This window comes from Sus scrofa, chromosome 9, assembly GCF_054392235.1.
Source record: "Sus scrofa isolate SSC_HxYL_T2T_F1_AM1 chromosome 9, Sscrofa_HxYL_maternal_Yorkshire_Landrace_v2.0, whole genome shotgun sequence".
Taxonomy (NCBI): domain Eukaryota; kingdom Metazoa; phylum Chordata; class Mammalia; order Artiodactyla; family Suidae; genus Sus; species Sus scrofa.
In genome coordinates this window covers 53,592,888-53,617,310 of record NC_139391.1, presented here as the reverse complement: position 1 = coordinate 53,617,310, position 24,423 = coordinate 53,592,888, and the positions used below count along the sequence as shown (strand labels likewise).

The window sequence follows — 24,423 nt, the reverse complement described above, 5'->3', positions numbered from 1 at the left end:
GGTATCATCAAGCAATTATGTTCAGGTGATGAGATAACTAGTAAAAGAATCCTCAGAGATCAGAATAAGATCAATAAAGAGAATTTTAATTGCTCAAAAGTTTAGTAAACTTGCTAAATATAAGGGCTGTTAATTCTAACATAGCAATACTTTAGTGAGTTTTGGGTATTTTATTACCTTACATTGTCAATACTTGGAACCCATATTCCATCACACATAATGGAATTCTTCTTTGATATCACACTCACTAGAAAAATAGGGATCCTCAAAATCACAGTAGGGAGTTGGGAGACAGACTATCTTTCTAGTCAAATCTTTATTTCTATTGGTGAGACAGCTGGGGCTCAGAGAAGACACATGAATTATTTAACTCAATAAGCCTTTTTTTTTTAATTCTGACAATCATATTTAATTCTTAAATTTTTTGTCTTTGTCCATTTAGGGCTGCACCCATGGCATACGAAAGTTCCCAAGCTAGGGGTCTAATGGGGGCTGTTGCTGCTGGCCTACGCCAAAGCCACAGCAACACCAGATCTGAGCCACATCTGCGACCTACACCACAGCTCACGGCAATGCCGGATCCCCAACCCACTGAGCGAGGCCAGGGATCAAATCCGTAACCTCATGGTTCCTAGTTATATTCGTTTCTGCTGCGCCACAGCAGGAACTCTATATTTTATGTTTTTATAATGATTTTTATTTTTTCCATCATAGCTGGTTTACAGTGTTCGGTCAATTCTTCACTGTACAAGGTGACCCAGTCACACATATATGTATACATTATTTTTTCTCACATTATTATGCTCCATCTTAAGTGACTAGATATAGTTCTCAGTGCTATACATCAGGATCTCATTGCTTATCCACTCCAAAGGCAATAGTTTGCATCTATTAAGCCCAAATTCCCAATTCATCCCACTCCCTCCCCCTCCCCCTTGGCAACCACAGTCTGTTCTCCATGTCCATGATTTTCTTTTCTGCGGAAAGGTTCATTTGTGCCATATATCAGATTCCAGATATAAGTGATATAACATGATATTTGTCTTTCTCTGACTTACTTCACTTAGTATGAGTCTCTAGTTCCATCCATGTTGTTGCAAATGGCATTGTTTTGTTCTTTTTTATGGCTGAGTAGTATTCCATTGTGTATATATACCATATCTTCTTAACCCATTCATCTGTCAATGGGCATCTAGGTTGTTTCCATGTCTTGGCTATTGTGAATAGTGTTGCAATGTGTCTTTTTCAAGTAAGGTTTTGTCCAGATACATGCCCAAGAGTGGTATTGCTGGGTCATATGGTAGTTCTATGTATAGTTTTCTAAGGTACCTCCATACTGTTTTCCATAGTGGTTGTACCAATTTACATTCCCACCAACAGTGCCAGAGGATTCCCTTTTCTCACATCCTCTCCAGCATTTGTTATTTGCAGACTTATTAACGATGGCCATTCTGACTGGTGTGAGGTGGTACCTCAGAGTAGTTGTGATTTACATTTCTTTAATAATCTGTGATATTAAGCAATTTTTCATGTGCTTTTTGGCCATTTGTTTATCTTTTTTGGGGAAATGTCTATTCAGGTCTTTTGCCCATTTTTCAATTGGGTTGTTGGCTTTTTTGCTGCTGAGCTGTATAAGTTGTCTGTACATTTTAGTTAACACAATAAATCTTGCCTGAACTTCACGGTCATCTGAGATGCTTGTTAAAAGTATGTATTCTTGAAGAGAAAATTAATTAATTTAAAAGATAGTATATGTTCACACGCTCTAATCCCAAATTAAAGAGCCAGATTCTCCAGAATCTTCAGGGGATTCTTATAAGACAAACACGAAACACCTAAGTGAAATGCAAATAATCCGTCCACAATCCACATTTTGCAAATATTGCAAATAAAAGTCACACACCATATGCCATCCTAGCTTTTTTTACGCGTACATATCACTTATTATAGTCTCACAGCTGTAACTGATATGCCAATAAAAAGAGTTAGGAGTTAATTGCCATTAAAATATTTCTATGAGGTTTTCATTTATGTGAAGCATCTCCTAAAGCCTAGTTTATGCTTTAGACTGGAGAAGTAGGGGTAGAAGAATGGGAACTTCTACCACATACAGGAAAACCAAGAGTTTAGGGATATTTTTTCAAAGAACACAATGAAAAGTGCATATGCTCCCCCCCCTTTTGTTACTCCATGAATTTTATTACATTTATAGTTGTAAAATGATTAACACAATCCAATTTTATAGCATTTCCATCCCAAACCCCCAGTCAGTGCATCCCTCCATCCCCCAACCTGTCTCATTTGGAAACCATAAGTTTTTCAAAGTCTGTGAGTCAGTATCTGCTCTGCAAAGAAGTTCATTGTGCCCTTTTTTCAGATTCCACATGTAAGTAATAGCATATGATGTTGGTGTCTCATGAAAAGTGCATATGCTTATATTCTTGTCTTAAATACAGTTTTACAACCCATCACCTGGACAAATTACACCCATATAAAAATACTGTGTCTTGAGAAGGATGAAATTATAGAGGGAGGTAATTTAATGTCATTAATTTTTGAAGATGGACATCTCCACAATCTCAATGTTTAATTCAGCTACCAAACTAGAGTTGTGATAATAAGCTCTCACACAGTGCTTACCACCTGTTATGCACTATTTACAAATGTTAACTCATGTAATCCCCATAACCTTATGAAGTACTATTATTGCCCTATTTTAGTGATGAGAAAACTGAGGCACAGAAAGGCAGGGAGCTATAATTCAAACCAAGGCGGCTTGCCTCCCAGGCCCATTACAACCACACCATTACAACATAAAAACATTCTCCAAGTATTAGTTTCTCAGCTCCCCCTTTCCCCCATTTTAAACTTGCAGTCCACAACTATCAAAAAAGGAAACTCCTACATTCTAGAAAGCAGATTTACTTGAAATAAGTGTGGTGCTTAATAGCTGCTACATGACTAGGTGCCCTGTTGCAGGCATCCTGGAGTCAGCTAAATTTAGGAGATCAATGGAACTATTTTCTTCTGGTAATAAGCAATATTTGCTACATACCTCCCCCTACTAGTCTACCAGAACCCTAGGTCAGTCCTATCATTTTCTCTTGCAAAATATGCAAGGTTGTTTTTGCAGGAGTCTCTTTTCTTTTCTGACATATAGTCAATTCTTGGTGTCTACGCCTGAATACTAAACTTTCTGATTTTTTTCTTTACAGACTCAACTGTTTTGAAAGTCTATTCCATCTACATAATTCAAGAGAATTAAATATGGCCAACAGCTCCTGACATGTTGTTACTGGAATGTTCTGGGTCCTCTTAAAAACTGAATGAGAAGTAATACAATATGCCCACCTGCCCACCTTATACTTGATCATATATACTCATTCTAACAGAATAACATCTTTTCTTCAGCCTAAAAGATGCCTCGTATAATACAATCTTACTGTCCATCCCAGTGACACACAAGCATAAACCATATCTTATTCCTTGTAGAGTATTATTTCAGGGGAAAAAAAATCCATTTTAGTGCTTAAACTATCTGCCGGTAAGGCTAAGGATCGTCTAAGCTAATTGTGAAATCTTGCACAGAATTCCTAACATGCATCAACTAGTTCACACATTTATTTCTTTATGTGATCACTACCTGAGTTTTCATTTTTAGTGGGACTTAGCAGAGGTGGAAAAAAAGCTTTTCTGCCACAAGAAAACAAAAGCAATAACCTGTGTCAGGGTCTTCATTACCCCAATTACTGCTAAGGCACTGAGAAATCCTTCAAGTCAACAGAGTTGAGCAAAATAAAAGCAAGACACTTGGTAAATGCTGACTGAGACAAGTAACCTCACTAACAAAATTTCTGAGGCCTACGTCTTTGTATTAGACAGGACACTTTTACTTTGAAATCTGTCAGCTTGGCAGGAAATACAATGCTCAGATCTGGTGCGTAAAAAATCAAGTCAAGTGTTCCAGGAAAAATCCATTAAGAAACATGGAAAAGGGACAAGAGAAAAGAGAAAAGGACTGGCTATATGAATGAAATTGAGTTTGTATAAACGAGGACTTGGTGGATCTGAAAACATGAAAGAATTCCAGAAGCTGCTGCTCTCACAGCATCTTGGTGCTGGCAAAGACGGCAAAAGCTGGCTTCCTTTCCCACGTAAAGATGAGAGTGGGGTCTCTCTTCATGCTGTGCTTCCCCTGAGTGGTCTTCAGCTCAAACAACTGACATGCCAGAAGGAATGCAGAATAATACACATTTGGATATGGGTGTATGGAATAAATAAAAAGAAGAGGAGAGTTCTAATGATGGTAGTTTTGCCTGGAAATAAAAGATCTACAAATGACTAGCTTGGGAAAGGTGGTACTTTTTGTGCTTTAAAAGATCAGTATTACTTATAGCAAGCTTTCCCCCTTTCTTTAAAAAACATAAAACAATGACTGGAATAAAGACTGGCTTTTTTCTCTAGTATAAACACAGAAAAGTTCATTTTTTCTTCTTTTTTTAGGGCTGCACCACACCAGCGGCATACAGAATTTCCCAGGCTGAGGGTCGAATTGGAGCTATAGCTACCTACCGGCCTATGCTATAGCCACAGCAATGCCAGATCGGAGCCACATCTTGTGACCTACACCACAGTTCATGGCAATGCTGGATCCTTAACCCACTGAGCGAGGCCAGGAATCAAATTTACAACCTCATGGTTCCTAGTCTGATTCGTTTCCACTGTGTCACAATGGGAGCTCCAGAAAAGGGTTAATTCATTTTTAAAGGAAAAAAGTTATCCTCTGACTTGGAAGAAACCAAACCCCTCTGATTGTGGCTTCTGGCCTAATTCCAACACATCTGTTTTTTTGCAACTCTGGGGAGAGGAAGGAAGAAAAAGATAGCCAGTGTAAGGTACTACAAGAGGCACTCAATAAGCTTGTTGACAATTAACAAATTAACTAAAATAGTTTACTAAGGTAGCTGATGAATTCAGTTTCATAATGCAGATTGCAGCCTATCCTATTTGTTTTGACAAAAAGTTTCCATTTTCTTCTTCCTCATTCACCCAAAAAAATGGAACTGATACATAAGAACTGCATCTAGATGCACCAGGATGTGACCCCAGTCTTGAAGTGTTTCTTCTACCTCTGGTATACGTACTTAGGTGGCTCCTATTTTTATCCCTAAATTGTATGCACCAAAACCCTCAACCTCTGTCAGATGAGATCTGTATCTCACTCATTTTCTGAAAATTTGTTTTAATACAATCACTGATAAAATGCCAGCTTGATACCACTTATTCTTGGGATTTCACCAGCAAACAATGACCTATCAATAAAAAATGTGAGAATGAACTCATAAGCTACAGGGTTTTGGGAAAGACTTTAAGGACTGAGAGGTATAACCACTAATTATAAAAAGCCTTTTAAGTCCAGTCCCAAAATAAACCACACTGGTATTCCAAGCTCAAAAGCTGAGATGTTGTTTCTATCAGTTATTTTCAATTATAAAACCAAAGTAACATAGCAGGTAGAGAGTACAAAACTGTTTCAAGAAGGAGTAATGGAACATCCAAACTAAAATCTGATTTGAATTAAAAGTTGGTGATGAAAAACAAAAACAAAAACAAGCAAAAGCAATAAGAAAAGCCAGTGATGTTAAGTTGATGATTTTACTGTGCAAAGAATGAAAACTGATGAATTCCTTCCTTGCCACTGTTCTCCCTCCTGTGAAGCTTCTGAAACAACATATCCTGAAAACAATGACACATGCTGCTAAGGAAGGAAGCTTTAAGAGCATTTAATAAAAATATTTTCTATTCAGCAAGTAGTACAATCATACAAACAATCACAAATGACCTAGGCTATTCATTAAAATGAGATTTTGGGAGTTTCCATTGTGGCTCGGTGGTAACGAACCCGACTAGTTATCCCTGAGGACGCAGGTTTGATCCCTGGCCTCACTCAGGGGGTTAAGGGATCCAGTCTTACTGTGGCTATGACATCTACAGGTCCAATTCGACCCCTAGCCAGGGAATTTCCATATGCCACAGGTACAGACAAAAAAAGAAAGAAAGAAAGAAAAGAGAGACTTTACATTCTAGCAAATCCTTAAAAACTAAAATCTTCCTATTAAGAGGATTATGAACGGTTATGTGAATTATGTGTGAATGATGAATGGTTATACCTTCAACTGCTTGTTCTCAAGCCAACAAGAGGACACACAGTGTGCTGTATACAGATGCATATTCCTTTAAGTCTGGGCAAATTATAGAAATCTAAGTCTTAAAGAAGGGAACAGTTTTCCGCCATAATAAAAATTAAAATGTTCAGTAAGAATATCCCACCTAATTTCCACTCCTTTTTATTTTCCTGAGGACTTCTGACTTAAACAGCACTGAGTTTGAAAAAAAAATTTAAAGTTGGACTTTGACATGAAGGCTGGCAAATGTTATGATTAAAAACTTCCAAGTTGTAGCTGAATGTTAAAAGGGACTAAGTGAACTGTCAACACCAGGCGAGACATCACAGAGGTCCTCACAATGGGCCAAACCGTATTAACAGCAAAACCAAGGCCAGAACATAAAAAAGATACACAAAGTACACCTGTCTTTGCATGTTATCTTAAACTGATATAGCAGATTAAAAAAAAAAAGTTGAATATGGAGTTCCTATTGTGGCTCAGTGGTTAAGGAATCAGACTAGGAACCATAAGGTTGCAAGTTCAATCTCTGGCCTCACTCATTGGGTTAAGGATGAGGCATTGCAGTGAGCTGTGGTGTAGGTCACAGACACATCTCAGATCCCTCATGGCTGTGGCTGTGGCATAGGCCAGCAGCTACAGCTCCGATTAGACCCCTAGCTTGGGAACCTCCACATGCCGAGGGTGTGGCCCTAGAAAAGACCAAAAAAAAAAAAAAAAAAATTGAATAGACACCCATCCTGGATTCTTAATTATGTTTACAACTCAATTATCAAAATACCCAATAAAGAGGGATTTAGGAATAAGCTTGCTTTCAGTGCATTCAATCTTTTAATTTTGTCATTGAACAGCTATCAAATATCTACGAAATGCTTGCTCTTAAGCTTTCTGCTTGGGATGGCACTGGAACTGTAGGCCTAGAGGTCATGGCATATCACTTTAAAGAAAAATGAGGGAGTTCCCGTCGTGGCGCAGTGGTTACCGAATCCGACTAGGAACCATGAGGTTGCGGGTTCGGTCCCTGCCCTTGCTCAGTGGGTTAACGATCCGGCGTTGCCGTGAGCTGTGGTGTAGGTTGCAGACGCGGCTCGGATCCTGCGTTGCTGTGCCTCTGGCGTAGGCCGGTGGCTACAGCTCCAATTCAACCCCTAGCCTGGGAACCTCCATATGCCGCGGGAGCGGCCCAAGAAATAGCAACAACAACAAAAGACAAAAAAAAAAAGAAAAATGAGGGCAGAGAATTACATTTTGGGGTGATTCATATGCAGTCCTATCTAGAGGAAGGAGAGAAAAGGCCTTCCAAAATTTTCAAGGGCCCTAGCTCACAGTTAACTTGTACCAATTACCTTTTTTATTGTGAGATAAATGTAGCATGTTTTGCTTCAGAAAGTCAAAGACCTCTCCTTCTCTGAATTTTCTTCGGTAATCATACCTCATCTTCAACCTCATGGGAAACTAAGTCAGAAATAATGAATAGCAATTTCACAAGGAGGACTCAAATATGAAACAACCATGACAAACTGGGTAAGGAATTAGTGAGAAAGAAGCTTAAGAAACCACAAAAGGATACTTTGAAAAGTGAAATTCAGAAACAACATGGGAAAAGACATTATGGGCAAATATGGTTGGAAAAGCTCTAGTGATCTCACTGGATAAACTAAGCCTGGTTCTTCATAGAACACTGTGCGTCTGAAACAAAGATGACACCAAACTTGTACACCAATATAATACACTTGATATGCACATGACTCTGGCAATATTTGACTATATTAGTCACTGATTAGGACCTTATGAAAATAGTGTGCCTGACTTAGGTTGGAAACTTAAACACATGGAAAATCTCACTGAGTCAAAGAACAGAAAATACATTATCACTAAATAAAAATGTTGAAAGGATTTGGAGCTACTAAGCCTGAAAGAAATAAGGGAGGTAACCAAATATGCTCCCCTAGACTTGGGCCCTCTTGGGGGTAAGTGCATCTAGCACCTTTGCCATTCCTTTACTATAAGACAAAGGTTTTCGGTTTTTAACTTGAGATCTACAAACGGGAATGGTAAAATTTTCAGCTTTTACTAAATGCTAGGTCATATGAGCTTGTGATTGATCCAACATCAGTTTCTTATTCACAGAAAAAAATTTTTGTTTGCTTAGCTGCCCTATGAAATGAATTTGAGAAACTTTGGAATCACTTAATTCAAGTTAATACATGAATTAGGGTAGCTATAGATTACTATCTGCAGAACATTCATGGGGTGAAAATTCTTTACCTGATTTGTTCCTTTATTTTGACTTATGAACTTTTTTTTTTCAATAATTACCTAGAATTTTAATAATGGTTAGGATGATTTCCACTCGGTGTCTACGTAAAACATTTGGGGGGAGTTCCCGTCGTGGCGCAGTGGTTAACGAATCCGACTAGGAACCATGAGGTTGCGGGTTCGGTCCCTGCCCTTGCTCAGTGGGTTAACGATCTGGCGTTGCCGTGAGCTGTGGTGTAGGTTGCAGACGCGGCTCGGATCCCACGTTGCTGTGGCTCTGGCGTAGGCCGGTGGCTACAGCTCCGATTCGACCCCTAGCCTGGGAACCTCCATATGCCGCCAGAGCGGCCCAAGAAATAGCAACAACAACAACAACAACAACAAAAGAAGACAAAAGACAAAAAAAAAACAAAAAAAAAAAAACATTTGGAAGTTAATTTGCCTTCAAATGCTGAAATATTATATTTGCATCTATTTCACTTGTTAACAAATCACACATTGCTTTATGAAAGAAAATCAGCTCTTAATTCTAACATTTCTTGTTATGTTAGCTAACCCAAAGACAATCCGTATCTTTTATCTTTTTAAAAATACAGTGAGGCAGCTCCTGTTGTGGCTCAGTAGTTAACAAATCCAACTATGAACCATGAGGTTGCAGGTTTGATCCCTAGCCTTGCTCAGTGGGTTATGGATCGGGCGTTGCTGTGAGCTGTGGTGTAGGTTGCAGACTCAGCTCGGATCCCACATTGCTGTGGCTCTGGCATAGGCCAGCAGCTACAGCTCCGATTCGACCCCTAGCATGGGAACCTCCATATGCCACGGGAGCGGCCCCAGAAAAGGCAAAAAGACAAACCAAACCAAACCAAACCAAACCAAACCAAAACAAAACAAAAAAAACAGTGAGCCAAACAGGGTTATGGAAATAAAAAAGAAAATTACAATATTTCAAAGATGGTTTTCAAATTTATAGCTGGGGCCAAAGAAATATGGTCATAAGTGAAATGTTAATGTAATGTAGCAGAAGTCTAGCTTTCTAACATCTTAGAAGGTAAGCAAGCTATTTCCATTTTACTACCAATTCAGTTTTACACTTTTCTATCAAACAGTGACTTACGAACTCTTTGAATTTGACTAAGAAGCCAGTTCCTAGAGGGCTGAAGAATGCCCTCCCTTCCTTGTAGGTCCACCCTCCCTTCTAGACATGCTGGCCTCTTTACTGTTCCTCAAACAGGCCTGGAGCACTCTGGCCTCAGGGCTTTCTTTGTATTGGTTGTTTTTTCTATTCTCCCCTCCGCATCTGCAGAAGTTTCAAAGCCTTTGAAAGTCATACCATCTCCATGATGCCACCCTGACCACTGTGCTTAAAACTGCAGCCTCCTCCCTCCCTGCATCAACTGTTCTAGTTTTTATTTCATAGCACATACTACAGTAGTATACATACCCAGCATACTATTTATATTTATTGTTAATGTAATAAATACATTAATTATGTTTATTATTTGCCTTCTGCCTCCTCCCACTGGAATGTGAAACTCTTCAAAGGTAGGGACCTTCCTTTAGTTAATGAATGATGTAACCTGAGGTCCTAGAACAGTGCCTGTCACAGAGTAGGCATGAAAATTTTTATTGAATGTACTAACTGAAATGTAAATGTTGCCCATGATTAGAATTATAAGAAATGTATCGTGCAGTGGAGAAAACATTTTCAATTAAAAGAAACACCCGGAGTTCCCATCGTGACGCAGTGGTTAACGAATCCGACTAGGAACCATGAGGTTGAGGGTTCGATCCCTGCCCTTGCTCAGTGGGTCAAGGTTCCAGCGTTGCGTGAGCTGTGGTGTAGGTTGCAGACACGGCTCGGATCCCGAGTTGCTGTGACTCTGGCGTAGGCTGGTGGCTACAGCTCCATTAGACCCCTAGCCTGGGAACCTCCATATGCCGCGGGAGCGGCCCAAAGAAATAGCAAAAAGACAAAAAAAAAAAAAAGAAAGAAAAAAAAAAGAAACAACCTATTACCGCTTTTAATGTAGCAAGGACCATAAAAGGCCATTTTTTTTTTTTTGGCTGCTCCCATGGCACATGGAAGTTCCCAGGCTAGGGATGGAACCCACCACAGAGGTGACCCGAGCCACTGCAGTGACGCTGGATCCTTAGCCCGCCGAGCCACAAGAGAACTCCGCCATTCCTTTTTCAAATGGAACAAATGGGAAAAGACGCATTCCTGTGAAAACTGTGTGCAAGGTAACATTCAGGCTATCACTTTTCAGATACATACCAATGGTCACAACAGGAGAGTGAAGGTAATCTGATGCTAGTAGGGAAAAGGATTTCACACTTTAAGTTTCAAGACTATCCTCCGGCACTAACTGAATAATTTTAAATGTCAATCACTTTATTTTTATAACCTGAGTTTCTGATATCTAAGATGTAAAACTGACTTTTGAGGGTGGATTTTTAACACGAACTCTTTCTAGCAAACGACTCAAGGACATCAGTATTTAGGGCTAAGAAATCAGTTTTGTGGATTTATATATTAAATCAGAAGTACTCTACAACAAGAGAAGACTTTTGAAGTAGCAAAAGGGATTTCAAAACAAACTGGATTATTAAGTCATGATTTAAATCCAGTCAATGGCTTCTCCGTGTTTAATAATGTGAAACTCCTCACCATGCCTGCAGTACCTGGCATGGTCTGACATCTGCAGTCTCTTCACAACATCCCATCCAGCCCTCTGCCTCAGCCACACAAGACACATCACCTACTTTCCCGGCTCACAGTCTTAGTCTACTTGGCAAGCACCTGCACCCCCATCCCCATCCCATCCCGGAAGGCTTAAAGTTACCTTCCTATCAAGTCCTCATTTATACTCCAGCTCCTTATTCAAATTTCTTAACACTTGCAATTACTGGCATCTCCCAGAAGAATAAAAGCTCTTTGAGGGCAAGTACAGCGCCTGTCTTATTTGTCATCACATCCCCAGCCGCCAGCACAGTTTCTGTCATACAGCAAGTGTTTACAGAGTGTAGTAAATGTTCACGTATTTGCTGACTGAATGGATGTGTTCCTACCACGATGTAAAGTCTAAGAGATCAACTGACATTTTTATTTTTATGAACTGTTAAAAAAAAAAAAACAAGGGTGAATGGGTAAAGTTGTACTATCGTTTCTCTGATGCCAAACAAATACTGTGTTAGGCACCACTCACCTGTTTAAGGCTATGTTCATCCCTACATGGCAACATTCTCACCTGCTTTGGAGGACTCTTCTTTACCTTTCAATTTTCTTTTTCCCAGTTACATGAAAAAAAAACTAAGATCACATAGTACCACTGCAAAAAGCCTACAGGTTGTTTTATAAAACAAAGCTACACTCACAGAATTCTCAGTCCACTTCTATTCTGAGGTGTTCCTCTGGCTTGGCATGAATATTTGTATATACTTGTGGAGTTTAAAATGACAGGAATTGTATTCGACACAAGTTACTGAATTTTCATGTTAAATTATCTGTCAAACGCCAGGCACTGGGCTAAGAATAATACCGCAACTGCATCCAGTTCACCGGCAACAAATGCCATGTAGTGTTCACAACGAGCCAAGCACTGTTCTATACAAAGAATTCACTCCTCTACAAAGCAGAAACTAGCCTCACATATCACAGATACTACAGGTAACGGAAGCTCAAAGATGCCATGGTTACTACACAGTAGACACAGGATGCTGACTTCTGAGTCCATGTCAGGGAGACACAATGCAATACTGTCTCGCCAAAGATAATTAACACCACACCCTGAAGGGCCAAACCCTTGAAAAGTCCCCACCTTTCAGGGTCAACAGAACTGTACAAATATTTATAATGTATCTGTGCTAAGTTTAATATGCATATGAAGTACAGAGGAGATTAACAATTGTGTCTGAGTAAGATCAAGGAAAGCTTGACAGAAAATAGGTTTCATTATGCAAAACTCAATGAAATCATTAGGATTTATCTTCCTTTACATCTTGGAAGCACTGGGCACCGGATTCCGTTCTCATCTCCCCTGGATACTGCTTTCGTGGCCTTCCTCCCAGCCCTGTAGGGGAGGGTCCTCTTCTCGGCTCAGCCCCTGATTGTGGATGGTCTTCAGGGCAATGTCTGAGGCTCTCCAGTGGAACGACTTTACCTATTCCCTCCTCTCCCCATCCCATCTACTCCGGGAGGGTTTAAAATGCCAACTGAATGCTAATGACTTATCTGTATCTTCAGCTAAGATCTCTCCTTGTGTTTCAAACTCATGAGATACCTACTCAGAAGTTTCATTATACAGCCCTCCAAAACCCAAACATATTTAAGATAGTCTTATTTCAAACTTAAAGGTCAAAACACATTTCAACTACCTGTTCCTTATCATGTGCTGGAGATCTCTGAATGGCAGAAACAACCTCTTGGTGATAGGATTATAGGAGATTAGTTCTTTCTGTCTCAAGCACCAACACAAGCATTTACTGATTTTGAAAGAACTGTCATCTATTTTAGGAAAGATCTTCCAAGTACCTTCCCTGGATGAATTTCAGTAATCCCTTAAGAACAAGAGAATGATGGAGAAGTGGATGGTAGGAAAGTGGTTAAGCTTGTAACTAAACTATTCTTTTCAGGATATTTGGGTTTTTTCCTGAGAAATATATATATATATTTTTTCTGCTATTTCTTTGGGCCGCTCCTGCGGCATATGGAGGTTCCCAGGCTAGGGGTCTAATCGGAGCTGTAGCCACTGGCCTACACCAGAGCCACAGCAACGCGGGATCCGAGCCGCGTCTGCAACCTACACCACAGCTCACGGCAACGCCGGATCGTTAACCCACTGAGCAAGGGCAGGGATCGAACCCGCAACCTCATGGTTCCTAGTCGGATTCGTTAACCACTGCGCCACGACGGGAACTCCCTGAGAAATATTAATTGAAAAATATTCTCTTTGATCTGTAAATGAACTGAGAGATGAAAGCACTATTTAGACCTGAAACAAGAAGCTGAAAGCTCCAAAATAAGGTTATTATCTGAGGCTGCCAGAGCTAGGAAGACTAGGCTGACTTAGAAGAAACAGTTTTAAAAGCATTGCTTTGCAGAGCAAGGGGCATTAATCTTAAAAAGTGGCCAGTGAAAATAACTGAGGAGAAATACAGATGAGAGAAAAACAGGGTAGGGAAACCTAAAAACATACTTTCTTAAAGAGATCAGTGGAAGACAGACGAAGGGGTCTCAGGGAGTGACAAGAGGCCTGGGCCCAAGGCAGGAGACACTGCACAGGGAAAAAGCATCTTCCTTTTCAAGAAAGGACACAGGTGGCATGTAGGTTCCTGGGGAAGAGGTAAGGTACAGTGACGTAGAGATAGCAAGTCATCCCACCTGGACACAACTGCTGCTGAGATTTTGGTTTATGTACTGATAAGCAGTTTTCAAGATAACTCTTGGAGCTAGTGTGAATGGCCTATTTTACGTCCATATCAATTCAAAGAGGTGTATTCTTAAGAGTCTGCCCCTGCTTTTATACCATATTTAAGTCCCCTTCATGGTTTGCTTGTTTTTTTTTGGCCAAGGCATGATGAGGGATCTCAGTTCCCACACCAGAGATGGAACCCCGGCCACAGGGGTGAAAGTGCTGAGTCCTAACCACTAGACCATCAGAGAACACACCCCACTGAGTGGTTTTTTTGCGTATGTGCTTTTTTTTTTTTTTTTTTTTTTTTTAAAGGGCCACACGCGAGGCATATGGAAGTTCGTGGGCTGGGGTCGAATAGGAACTAAAGCTGCAGGCCTATGCCACAGCCATAGCAATGCTGGTTCTGAGCAACATTTTCTATCTACACTATATATAGCTCAGGGCAACACTGGATCTTTAACCCACTAAGCAAGGCCAGGGATAGAACCTGCATCCTCATGGATACTAGTTCGGTTCATTACCACTGAGCCACGACAGGAACTCCCTGAGTTTTTAAAAAACTTTTCTTCCTTCATTTATATGAGTGTCTTAATAAAATTAATTTTCAATACTCAGCTTGTGGATTCATCCACAGAACAGTGGAGTGTATTTTGAGAGTAGAAAAGAGAGAAGCAGTGCATTTCTAGGCCGTGAGTGAGTTGGGGTGATGGGAGAACTGGGAGGAAGTGAACAGAGGGCTGGACCCATCCCAATTTGCCCTAATGGGGTCTATGAAGCTGTGGTGAAAACACCCAATTCTTATCACACGCAGGGGCTTGCCATTATATTAGGATTGACAGTCAGTCTGGCAATAAATCTCAAATTTGTCCCAATGTAGAGAGTAGGAAACTGAAAACTATAATGGGCCCTCTTTAGCTATCATATCCATATGACAAGAATGGATATAATGAAAAAGGATCAAAGGAAAAGAAAAGATGTGGGAGAGAATCAGAAAATAGTATAAAAAAATGTTCCAGAACTAACATCATGAATTTCCAGAATGAAAGGGTCCACCAAGAACAGTGGATGAGGAAAAGACCCACACTAGGGTATATCACCATGAAACACTGGACCACAAGAGCTAGGGAATATCCTTGAACTTCTAGTGAGCAAGAAAAGAAAAAACCAAATCAATAAAAAGAGGTTACCTAGGAGTTCCCCAGTGGCCCAGCAGTTAAGGATTTTGCACTGCCACTGCCAAGGCTTGGGTTCGAGCCCTGACTGGGGAACTTTTGCATACCGAGGGCTCGAATGAAAAACACCAGCAACAACAACAACACAACCAAGGTTAATTAAAAAGGGTTGGAACCACTGTGCCTCCAGAGTACTTACAGATACTAGACAGTTCAACAAAGCCTTTAAACCTCTAAGGGAAAATTATTTCAAGCCTGGAACTCTGTTACATTTCTGAACATCAAACAAGTTTGTGGGCAAAATAAAGTCATTCAAATACTTTGGGATTAATTAATTTTTGGCTGCACTGACAGCTTATGGAAGTTCCAGGCCATTGATGGGATCTAAGCTGCAGCTGCAACCTACATCACAGCTGTGGCAATGCTGGATTTTTTTTTTTTTTTTTTTTTTTTTTTGTCTTTTTAGGGCTGCACCCATGGCATATGGAGGTTCCCAGGCTAGAGGTCAAATTGGAGCTGCAGCTGCCAGCCTACAGCACAGTCACAGCAATGCCAGATCCGAGCCTTGTCTGTGACCTACACCACAGCTCACAGCAATGCTGGATCCTTAACCCACCCAAGTGCGACCAGGGGATCGAATCTGCATTCTCATGGACACTAGTCAGGTTTGTAACCTGCTGAGCCACAACAGGAACTCCAACACCAGACCCTTTTTGACTCACTGCACTGGGCCAGTGAGTGACCTGAACTGCTGCAGAAACAATGCCAAATCCTCAACCCTCTGTGCCCCAGTGGGAACTCCAGGATTATTTCAGAATTCAAATTCTTAGGACATAAGGACCTAAGCCAAGAAATGGGATGGCATGAGAGGCAGCCCAGGAGAGAAAAGGTCAGTTACTGAATGATACTCATAGGAAGCAGTAAAGGGAAAAGGAGGAAGATGCAGGGCTCCAGTAAAAAAGTGAGTGATACCTATGAGTCCATAGTGACATTACTGATAATAATGTGGTTAATATGTGAGAGCATTTGGAAAAAAATTAATGTAGGTAAGTGAAAACAACAACAACAACAAACAAACAGGCAAAGCTGAACCCACACACAAGGAAGAGCAGAGCTGTGATGGATCATCTGGCTCAAGGAAAGATTGGGCAGAGGTATAAATATATGAGTTTGTTGGGTAGGAATGAGGGAGGGAAACAGAATTGAGCAAATCAAAACCTCCAGAGTGAGCTGTAGATTTTAAAAGTAACTCAGGTGATTCTTATCTTAAACAAGTTGGGGAAGTGCTGACTAGTAGAATGGGATCAGTAAACGCAGAGTGGATCTGGTTTCCTAAGTCAGTTAGTTAATGGGGCAGCTCTCCTCATAACAGTTCATGCAAGTTATTTCCATTAAATTAACAATATCATTAGAGCAAAAGACATGTTCCAATTACTAACACACACACACACACACACACACACACACTTCACATCTTCTTATACAGCTAATTAATCTATGACAAAGAAAGAAAAAATATACAATGGGGAAAAGACAGCTTCATCAATAAATGGTGTTGGGAAAACTGGACAGCCACATGCATAAGAGTATACCACACACATAAAAATAAACTCTTTAATGGACTAAAGACTTAAATGTAACACGTGAAACCAAAAACTAGAAGAAAACATAGAAAGTATACTTTCTGACCTTGGCCTTAGCAATTTCAGGCAAGGGCAACAAAAGCAAAAATAAACAAACACAACTACATCAAACTAAAAAAGCTTTGCATAGTGAAGGAAACCATCAACAAACAAACCAATGGTATTATCTGATAAGGGGTTAATACCCAAAATATACAAAGAATTCATAAACACATCAAAAAAAACAAACAACCTAATTAAAAAATGGCCTGGGAGTTCCTGTTGTGGCACAGCGGGAAACAAATCCAACTAGTATCCATGAAGATGCGGGTCTGATTCCCTGGCCTCGCTCAGTGGGTCAGGGATCTGGCACTGCATGAGTTGTGGTGTGGGTCGCAGATGGGGCTCAGATCCCCGGTTGCTGTGACCATGTCTGTGGTTGGCAGCTGTAGCTGGGATTAGAACTCTAGCCTGGGAACTTCCTTATGGGGAGGGTGTGGCCCTAAAAAATACACACACAAAAAGACAGGAAGTAACAAGTGTTGGTGAGAATGTGGAGAAAAGGGAGCCCTTGTGCACTGTTTGTAGGACTGTAAACTGGCGCAGCCACTATAGAAAACCATGTGGAGGTTCCTCAAAAAATTAAAAATCCAATTGCCATAGGATCCAGCAATTTCACTTCCAGGTATTTACCCAAAGAAAACAAAAGCAATAATTCCAAAAGATATAGGCACACCAATGACCACTGCAGCATTACTTACAACAGCCAAGATAATGGAAGCAACCTAAGAGTCTACCAATAGATGAATGGATAAAGATGTGGTACGTACACATATGCACACAATGGAATATTACTCAGCCATAAAAGTGAAATCTTGCCATTTATTGTCATATGGATGGATCTAGAGGGTATTATGCTAAGTGAAATAAATCAGAGAAACACAAATATCATGTGATCTCACAGATGCAACCTAAAAAAGACAAAACAAAATGCAAACAGACTCAGAGATAGAGAACAGATGTTGCCATAACAAGAGAGGGAGGGGGTAGAGGTGGGGGAGAAATAGGTGAAGGTGATGAGAGGTAAAAATGTTTGAGTTACAAAATAAGCCACAAGAATGTAATATACAGTATAAAGAATATGTCCCACTATGTTCTAATAATTTTGTATGGGGACAGATGATTACTAGACCTATTGTGGTGATCACTTCATCAAGTATGCAAATATCAAATCACTATGCAGCATACCTGAAACTAATATAACGCTGACTACATTTCAATTAAAAAATCCACAACTTTTAACTTATTGTTAAAATTTTCAAATGGTGCAGAAAATAAGTTTACTTGACTTAAGCAACTATCTGTTGCAAGTATTTTCTTGAATTGCTTTACGAATCATATCCTCTGGCCTTTATAAAACATGGTTGCATAGGCCCTCAATTTTCCACTGTTCTGGAAACATATTTTCCTGGTTCACCCTTCCAGTGTACATTCCTTCTCCCACAAGATACTTGATCATCTTCATTTATAAAAAATGCCTTAAAATGCCTAGCTCTTTGAGATGTTGAAAATGCTCCAGTGCAACATTCTTATTTTTACTTATAATCATGAAATGCTGACTAATAATCTGAGTACCTACTCCACATTAGGAACCAGATATATTTATCTCACTGTTCATCACAACAATCTTATTAGATAGGTATTAATCCCACTGCACATATGAAGAAACTGAGGCTGGGGATAGTCAGTAAATGCTTGTAAATAACAATGTGATGCAAACCCGCGTCTGTTTTCAAAGCTCATGCTCGTTCTAAAATACCAAGTCTGCCTCATTTCCTACAAGCACCGTAACTTTAGTGATCATCCAGATGTTCACTCCACGCCCTTTCTTGGATGAGAAATCTAGGGTCCAAAACTTTGAAGTGATTCCCCTAAATGGCAGAATTAGTCCAAATTCCATAGCTCTTTTGACTTACTGTATTTTTAATCCACAAATCTATGCCCCTGGTGCTATACTGGGTGCTGGACAGAGCTAGCACTTAACTGAGCATTAACTATGTCCAAGGCTCTAAAGTATTTTAACCTGCACTAACTCACTTGAGCCTCATGGTGGTCCTAGGGTACATATTATTCCAACTTTACAGGATAAAGAAACTAAAGCGAGAGAAAGAGGCGAAATAACTTGCCCACGGTTACACAGCTGGCAAGGGGCAGAGGTGGATTTGAAACCCAGTCTGTCTGACTCTGAAGTGCAAGCTCTTAGCATCCCCAGGGTTTAGGTCCACACATCTCTTCTGAATGCACATGTGGTTTTACTTTTCTCATTAAAAGTGTATACATGATTTGTGGATCTTTCTTGCATCCCAATTCAAACAAATTAACTGTTAAAAAGAGAGTGAGATCAACAGGAAAATCTGTGTACTGACTGGTTGCTTGGTGATGTCAAGGAATATATAATATTTTAAGGTGATAATGGTATTATGGTTATGTTGAAAACTAGCTCTAATCTTTTGCATGTACATACTGAATGGTTTACAGATGAAATGATGTTTCTGGGATTTGATTCAAAACCATCTGGGAGTTAAGAATGAGGTGTAGGAGTTCCCGTCATGGCGCAGTGGTTAACAAATCCGACTAGGAACCATGAGGTTTTGGGTTTGGTCCCTGCCCTTGCTCAGTGGGTTAACGACGATCCGGCGTTGCTGTGAGCTCTGGCATAGGCCAGCAGCTATAGCTCCCATTAGACTCCCAGCCTGGTAACTCCATATGCCGAGGGAGCAGCCCAAAGAAATAGCAAAAAGACAAAAAAAAAAAAAAAAAAAAAGAATGAGGTGTAGAACAAGGTTGGCCCTGTGCTAGTTGCTTGTAGAAGCTAGCTGATAGGTACTTGGGATTATTAGAGGATGTTCTCTACTTATGTAGATGTTTGAAAATTTCCACAATTAAGAAAAAATACATGATTTTTTGGGGGCTTTTTTAGGGCCACACCTGCAGCATACAGAGGTTCCCAGGCTAGGGGATCTAATCAGAGCTGTAGCTGCCGGCCTATGCCACAGTCACAGCAACGAGGGATCTGAGCTGCGTCTATGACCTACACCACAGCTCATGGCAACGTCAGATCCTTAACCCAATGAACGAGGCCAGGGATGGAACCCGCAACCTCATGGTTACTAGCTGGGTTTGTTAACCACTGAGCCACGATGGGAACTATGAAAAGACGCATTATTTTTAAAAAAGACAAGAAAAACGGTAATATTTACAGTATTAGGGAAATAGAACTATGAATGACTTCCCCCTCCACTCTACTTTTTGTATTTTTTTCACATTTTTCTATATTACTCATGTAATGGAAAACATAAAATACCATGTTTAAAGAAATTCCCCATCTCCTCTAGATAGGCAGAGCAAGACTGCTCATAATTTAGGCCAAAACACTACAGCAAAAGTATTTCCCATCTCTTTATCACTTAATTACTATTCATACACTTTAAAAGAGGCCACTGTGTAAGGACAAATACGGTCTTTAAATATAAACTAGCCAAGAGCATAAAGGCACCTAAGTGCAAAACAGACTAGAGACAGTTTTAACTAAAATAATTAAGGTAACCAAATCTGAGGTGGTGGTCACTCTGTAGTGTATACAAATGTTGAATTATAATGCTGAACGACTGAAACTTATACAATAATAATTAAAAAAAACCTAAACCAGACATGAGCAGGCAAAATGGGCTACATTTCAAAGGATTATATATAACATGCTCTAAAAAAAGTGGAGTTCCCACCGTGGCACAGCGGAAATGAATCTGACTAGGAACCACGAGGCTGCGGGTTCGATCCCTGGCCTTGCTTGGTGGGTTAAGGATCTGGCGTTGTCGTGAGCTGTGGTGTAGGTCACAGATGTGGCTCAGATCTGGCATTGCTGTGGCTGTGGTGTAGGCTGGCGGCTGTAGCTCCAATTACACTCCTAGCCTGGGAACCTCCATATACCATGTGTGGGGCCCTAAAAAAAAAAGTGAAAAAAAAAAAAGGGACACAGTTCCTCCTGATAGTTATGAAGAGTTTGGGACAAAGACCTTGAATGTGTAATGCTGACTTTCCTAATGATCAGATGGGCCACAGGGCATCTTCTCCACCTGTGTATAGTCAGGTGGGGACTGGGACAGCCACACAGCTCCCAGGCCAGCTGTCTTCTGTGGGTTGCATCCAGTTTTCCTCAGTAACACAACAATAATTTCCACATGTACAATGGTATGAAAAAAGTTTGGGAAGCAGTAATTTAAGCTAGACCTGCCCGAGTCATTACTTAAAAGATGAATAAAAGTATGAGGGGCAAAAATACAGTGGAATCTCTCTGAAATGCTGGTATGGAAACAAGAGCTTACACTGATGTTACAGGTCAATACCACTGTTTTCTAAAATCTTACTCCAGCAGCACTCAATGAAGTAACCCCCAAACATAAATGTCAGCTCAGTGCGATTAAGATTAAACTGTGGAGGGAGTTCCCACCATGATGCATCGGAAATGAATCCATGACTAGGCACTTTGAGGCTTCAGGTTTGATCCCTGGCTTCCACTCAGTGGGTTAAGGATCTGGCGTTGCCGTGAACTGTGGTGTAGATTCCCAGGCCAGCTCCAATTTGACCCCTGGCCTGGGAACCTCCATATGCCGTGGGGGCGGCCCTCAAAAGAGCAAAAAAAAAAAAAAAAAAAAAAAAAAGATTAAACTGTAGGGACAAGAGCAAAATCCTGGTTCTCTGTGCCAGTGCTAAAAGCATCTAAGCTAAGTCTGAAATAAATTCCACCTGCTAAGAAAGAGAAATACTTAAGTGTCAGTGAAAAATCTTCATAGAAGATATGAAGCTTAGAGCTGGTAAGGATCTTCTTTTAAAAGACAAAAAAAACTGAAGCCCCAATTATTTGCTCAAGTTCACAAGCAGCTGATCTGAGTCTAGTTCCCAGATCTCCCAGCTCCCAATAACTGCATTTTCCAGGGCACCTTCAGAGAGCTCCTGCTAATTGCTTCTTTGAATCTCCCTAAAACCATAAAACAATATCCAAGTACTTCCTGCTCCTCAGGGAAAATGAATCACTGGTTAATGTGTAACTAGCAAATCATTGTTCAAGGAACTAGAATTTAACCTTATGCCACTAATTAACCTTAAATTTGTGATATTGAAACACAAGTTCCTTTATTAGTCAGTCCCTGTTTGTATTTATGAAATAAAAAGGAGGATTTATTGTTCTTGCACAGGTTAGAAAATATCCTTAAAAATAAATTAGCAAGTTTTTCTTCATGTAGTTATTTTGAGGGCACATACTATGATATATCAAAATCTATGTATCAGACAAGTCCTCAACCAAAAAAAAAAAAAAAAATGAGATGGGTGTAGAAGTGGAAAAATGAACTGCCTAGAACAGGTTTTCAACTTAACAAGGAAGAGGAAGGAAGCAATATATGTTTCCATAAATTTTTGTGTACTGAGAGCAACTTGATTTCCAATCAACAACTGCCTAGACTCATAGGATAAACATTAAGGAAACAGAAACTTCTGCATCTATATTGGCTAAAGCTGTACTGTGATACTATGCAAACAAAAACTTTGAATTCACCAAATTTCTCTTACAAAGTTTCAACATGGAAAACCTAAAACTTCCTTCAGAAGAAAAGTGACCAGTGTTTTTATTCCTAGGCACTATAGTATATGCCCCAGGTTAACTTGAAACCCAAGAACACAGCTCTGTGTCACCAGCAATGACATCTGAGTTGGCTCTTCATTTTATTTCCTGCCACCGAAGGCCAATTCTACAGGAACAGGAATCACTTCATGAACACCATTAAGGACAGGTTAAGGTAGAAATAGGTTCTCCCAGCCTCCACACAAACCCATTAAAGTTATCATGTCCAAGTTTGTAATTTACATTAATTCAAGTCCTCATGTCCAAGTTTCAGAGTCTTTGGAAAGGAGGCTTCATGTACCTACATAACATGTGATGGGCAACTGTTAAGTTAAAGTCTGGGGCATATTAGTAAAAGGTAGTAATTCTCGACTTCTATAAATCCATCTTTCCTGAGAATCTGCTGTTGGAAAAACAGTTGGAGAGAGGAACGTTTCCCAATTCCCTTTGGAATTCCTCACATTTATACCCTAATCACATCTCTTACTACAGAAACATACACAGGTCTTCTCCCCCATCCCCTTTGTAAACACATGTAGTCCTACCTCCATTCTTCGGGTCAAAAATGGACAAAAATTAGACAATTCAAAATGTTCAGATACAACTAATGCATGCCTACGATGCACTTTAGCCAGCTAAGGAAGATTTGTGAGTTTACTCTGTACCAGATGTGGGGATGAAAAAATGAGTAAGTCCTTAAGGGACTCACAGTTCAACTGCAGCTGCCAATGGTACATCTTGATCTATTCAACTCAAATTCAATCTCAAAGAATAGTACAGTGTAGGGAAAAAGACCACTGAAGGAAGCAAAGCCTTACTACCGACAGCCTAGACTGCAGCATCCTAGCTGATTGCCCTGCTATCAAATTCCTCACATTTTCAATCTGAAAATTCCTCTTTCAAGGAGTCTCTCTCCTACTCCAGAAGCTTCAAAGACTCCTCCCTACTTAATCACTTCTAGTTCAAATTCTTCCTCAAGTTGGCTGGCTCCACTTATCTGTCCAACTTTGTTTCATGCTCAATATGGCTCCCTTCAGCCAAACCCTATTATAGGAGTAGGAGGTAAAACTAATTCCATGACCTCCTCTAACTTCTCAGGCAGCCTTCTTTCTAAGGAGTCAAAAACTGTTTCCTCTATCGTCAGCACAGATCCATTAATTTTTTGACATCCCTTCTGCGCTCGGCGTCAGCTTTCTTCTTAACAAATGGCAGGTATGTCCCAAGGTGTTTTTAACATTACCATCCCAACCAGATGGTTCCTTTTCCCTGCCACCCCTTAATGAAGTCAGACGGTCTTGACTTAGTGAAGTCGCTAGCAGTTTGGGCATGGGACTCCAAACACTGCACCTTGTAAGAGGAGAGAGGGTCTGGAGCGGTTGCAAACCACGGAGGGGAAAAATGAAGGAAGCAGAAAAGAGAAGAGAAGGTTCGTGCTCTGTACTTTGTCTTCCCTTGGGAAGGAGTAGGAAGAGGGTGGGGGTGAGAAGACGCAATCCAAGAAATGAATTCTTCAAGAAGGCAGGAGAAATTCAGGGTGCTCCCTAGGAAGGAAACATGGGACCTGGATAACGGAAGGGCTCCCCATCACCCTTGGAGAGGACTAGTTACAACGCGAAACAAAGAGGTTGGGAGTCAGGAGGTGAGGGGTGGAAAGGCTTCAGATCCCGCGTCTCCGAAGGTCGAGCGGAAAGCAACGGGGACCCGACGTCCGGGGACTGGCCGAACAGCTGGGACCTGGTTGCCAGGAGGGTCAAGGTGGGCGCCCAAGACTGCTCTGGAGCGAGCGTTTATGGGGCATCGTTTCTGCAGGGCGCGGGGGCGGGGAGGTGGTTTTCAGTGGGCTCGTCTCCCAAAGGGAGAAACGGTTTCCCAACACAGGCACCTCCGAGAAGGTAAGCTCTTGGGACGTAGAAACGTCAAGGCGTTAAAGTACCGGTAGTTACAAACCCCAGCTCGGCTTCCCCACACACTCACCGCGTCTCCTCCAAACGCCACCGCTCCAGCTGCAGCTACCGGCCGGCGCAGCCGCACTTAGCGCGTACCGCCCCCACGTGACTCGGCCAGAATCCCGCCCCCGCCCGCCCCACGTGACCT

General features: G+C 40.8%; 2 protein-coding genes across 3 annotated transcripts in view; both read right to left on the bottom strand.

Moving 5' to 3' along the window:
• Positions 1-24,336, bottom strand: part of FAM118B (family with sequence similarity 118 member B) — a 48,724-nt gene extending 24,388 nt beyond the window's left edge. For both annotated transcript variants that reach the window (XM_003130065.6, XM_005667489.4), the window contains exon 1: positions 24,304-24,336. The gene's annotated coding sequence lies outside the window, so the exon portion shown is untranslated. The remainder of the gene's footprint in view (positions 1-24,303) is intronic.
• ST3GAL4 (ST3 beta-galactoside alpha-2,3-sialyltransferase 4) overlaps positions 1-24,423 on the bottom strand; it is a 1,054,305-nt gene that overhangs the window by 150,614 nt on the left and 879,268 nt on the right. The window lies entirely within an intron of this gene.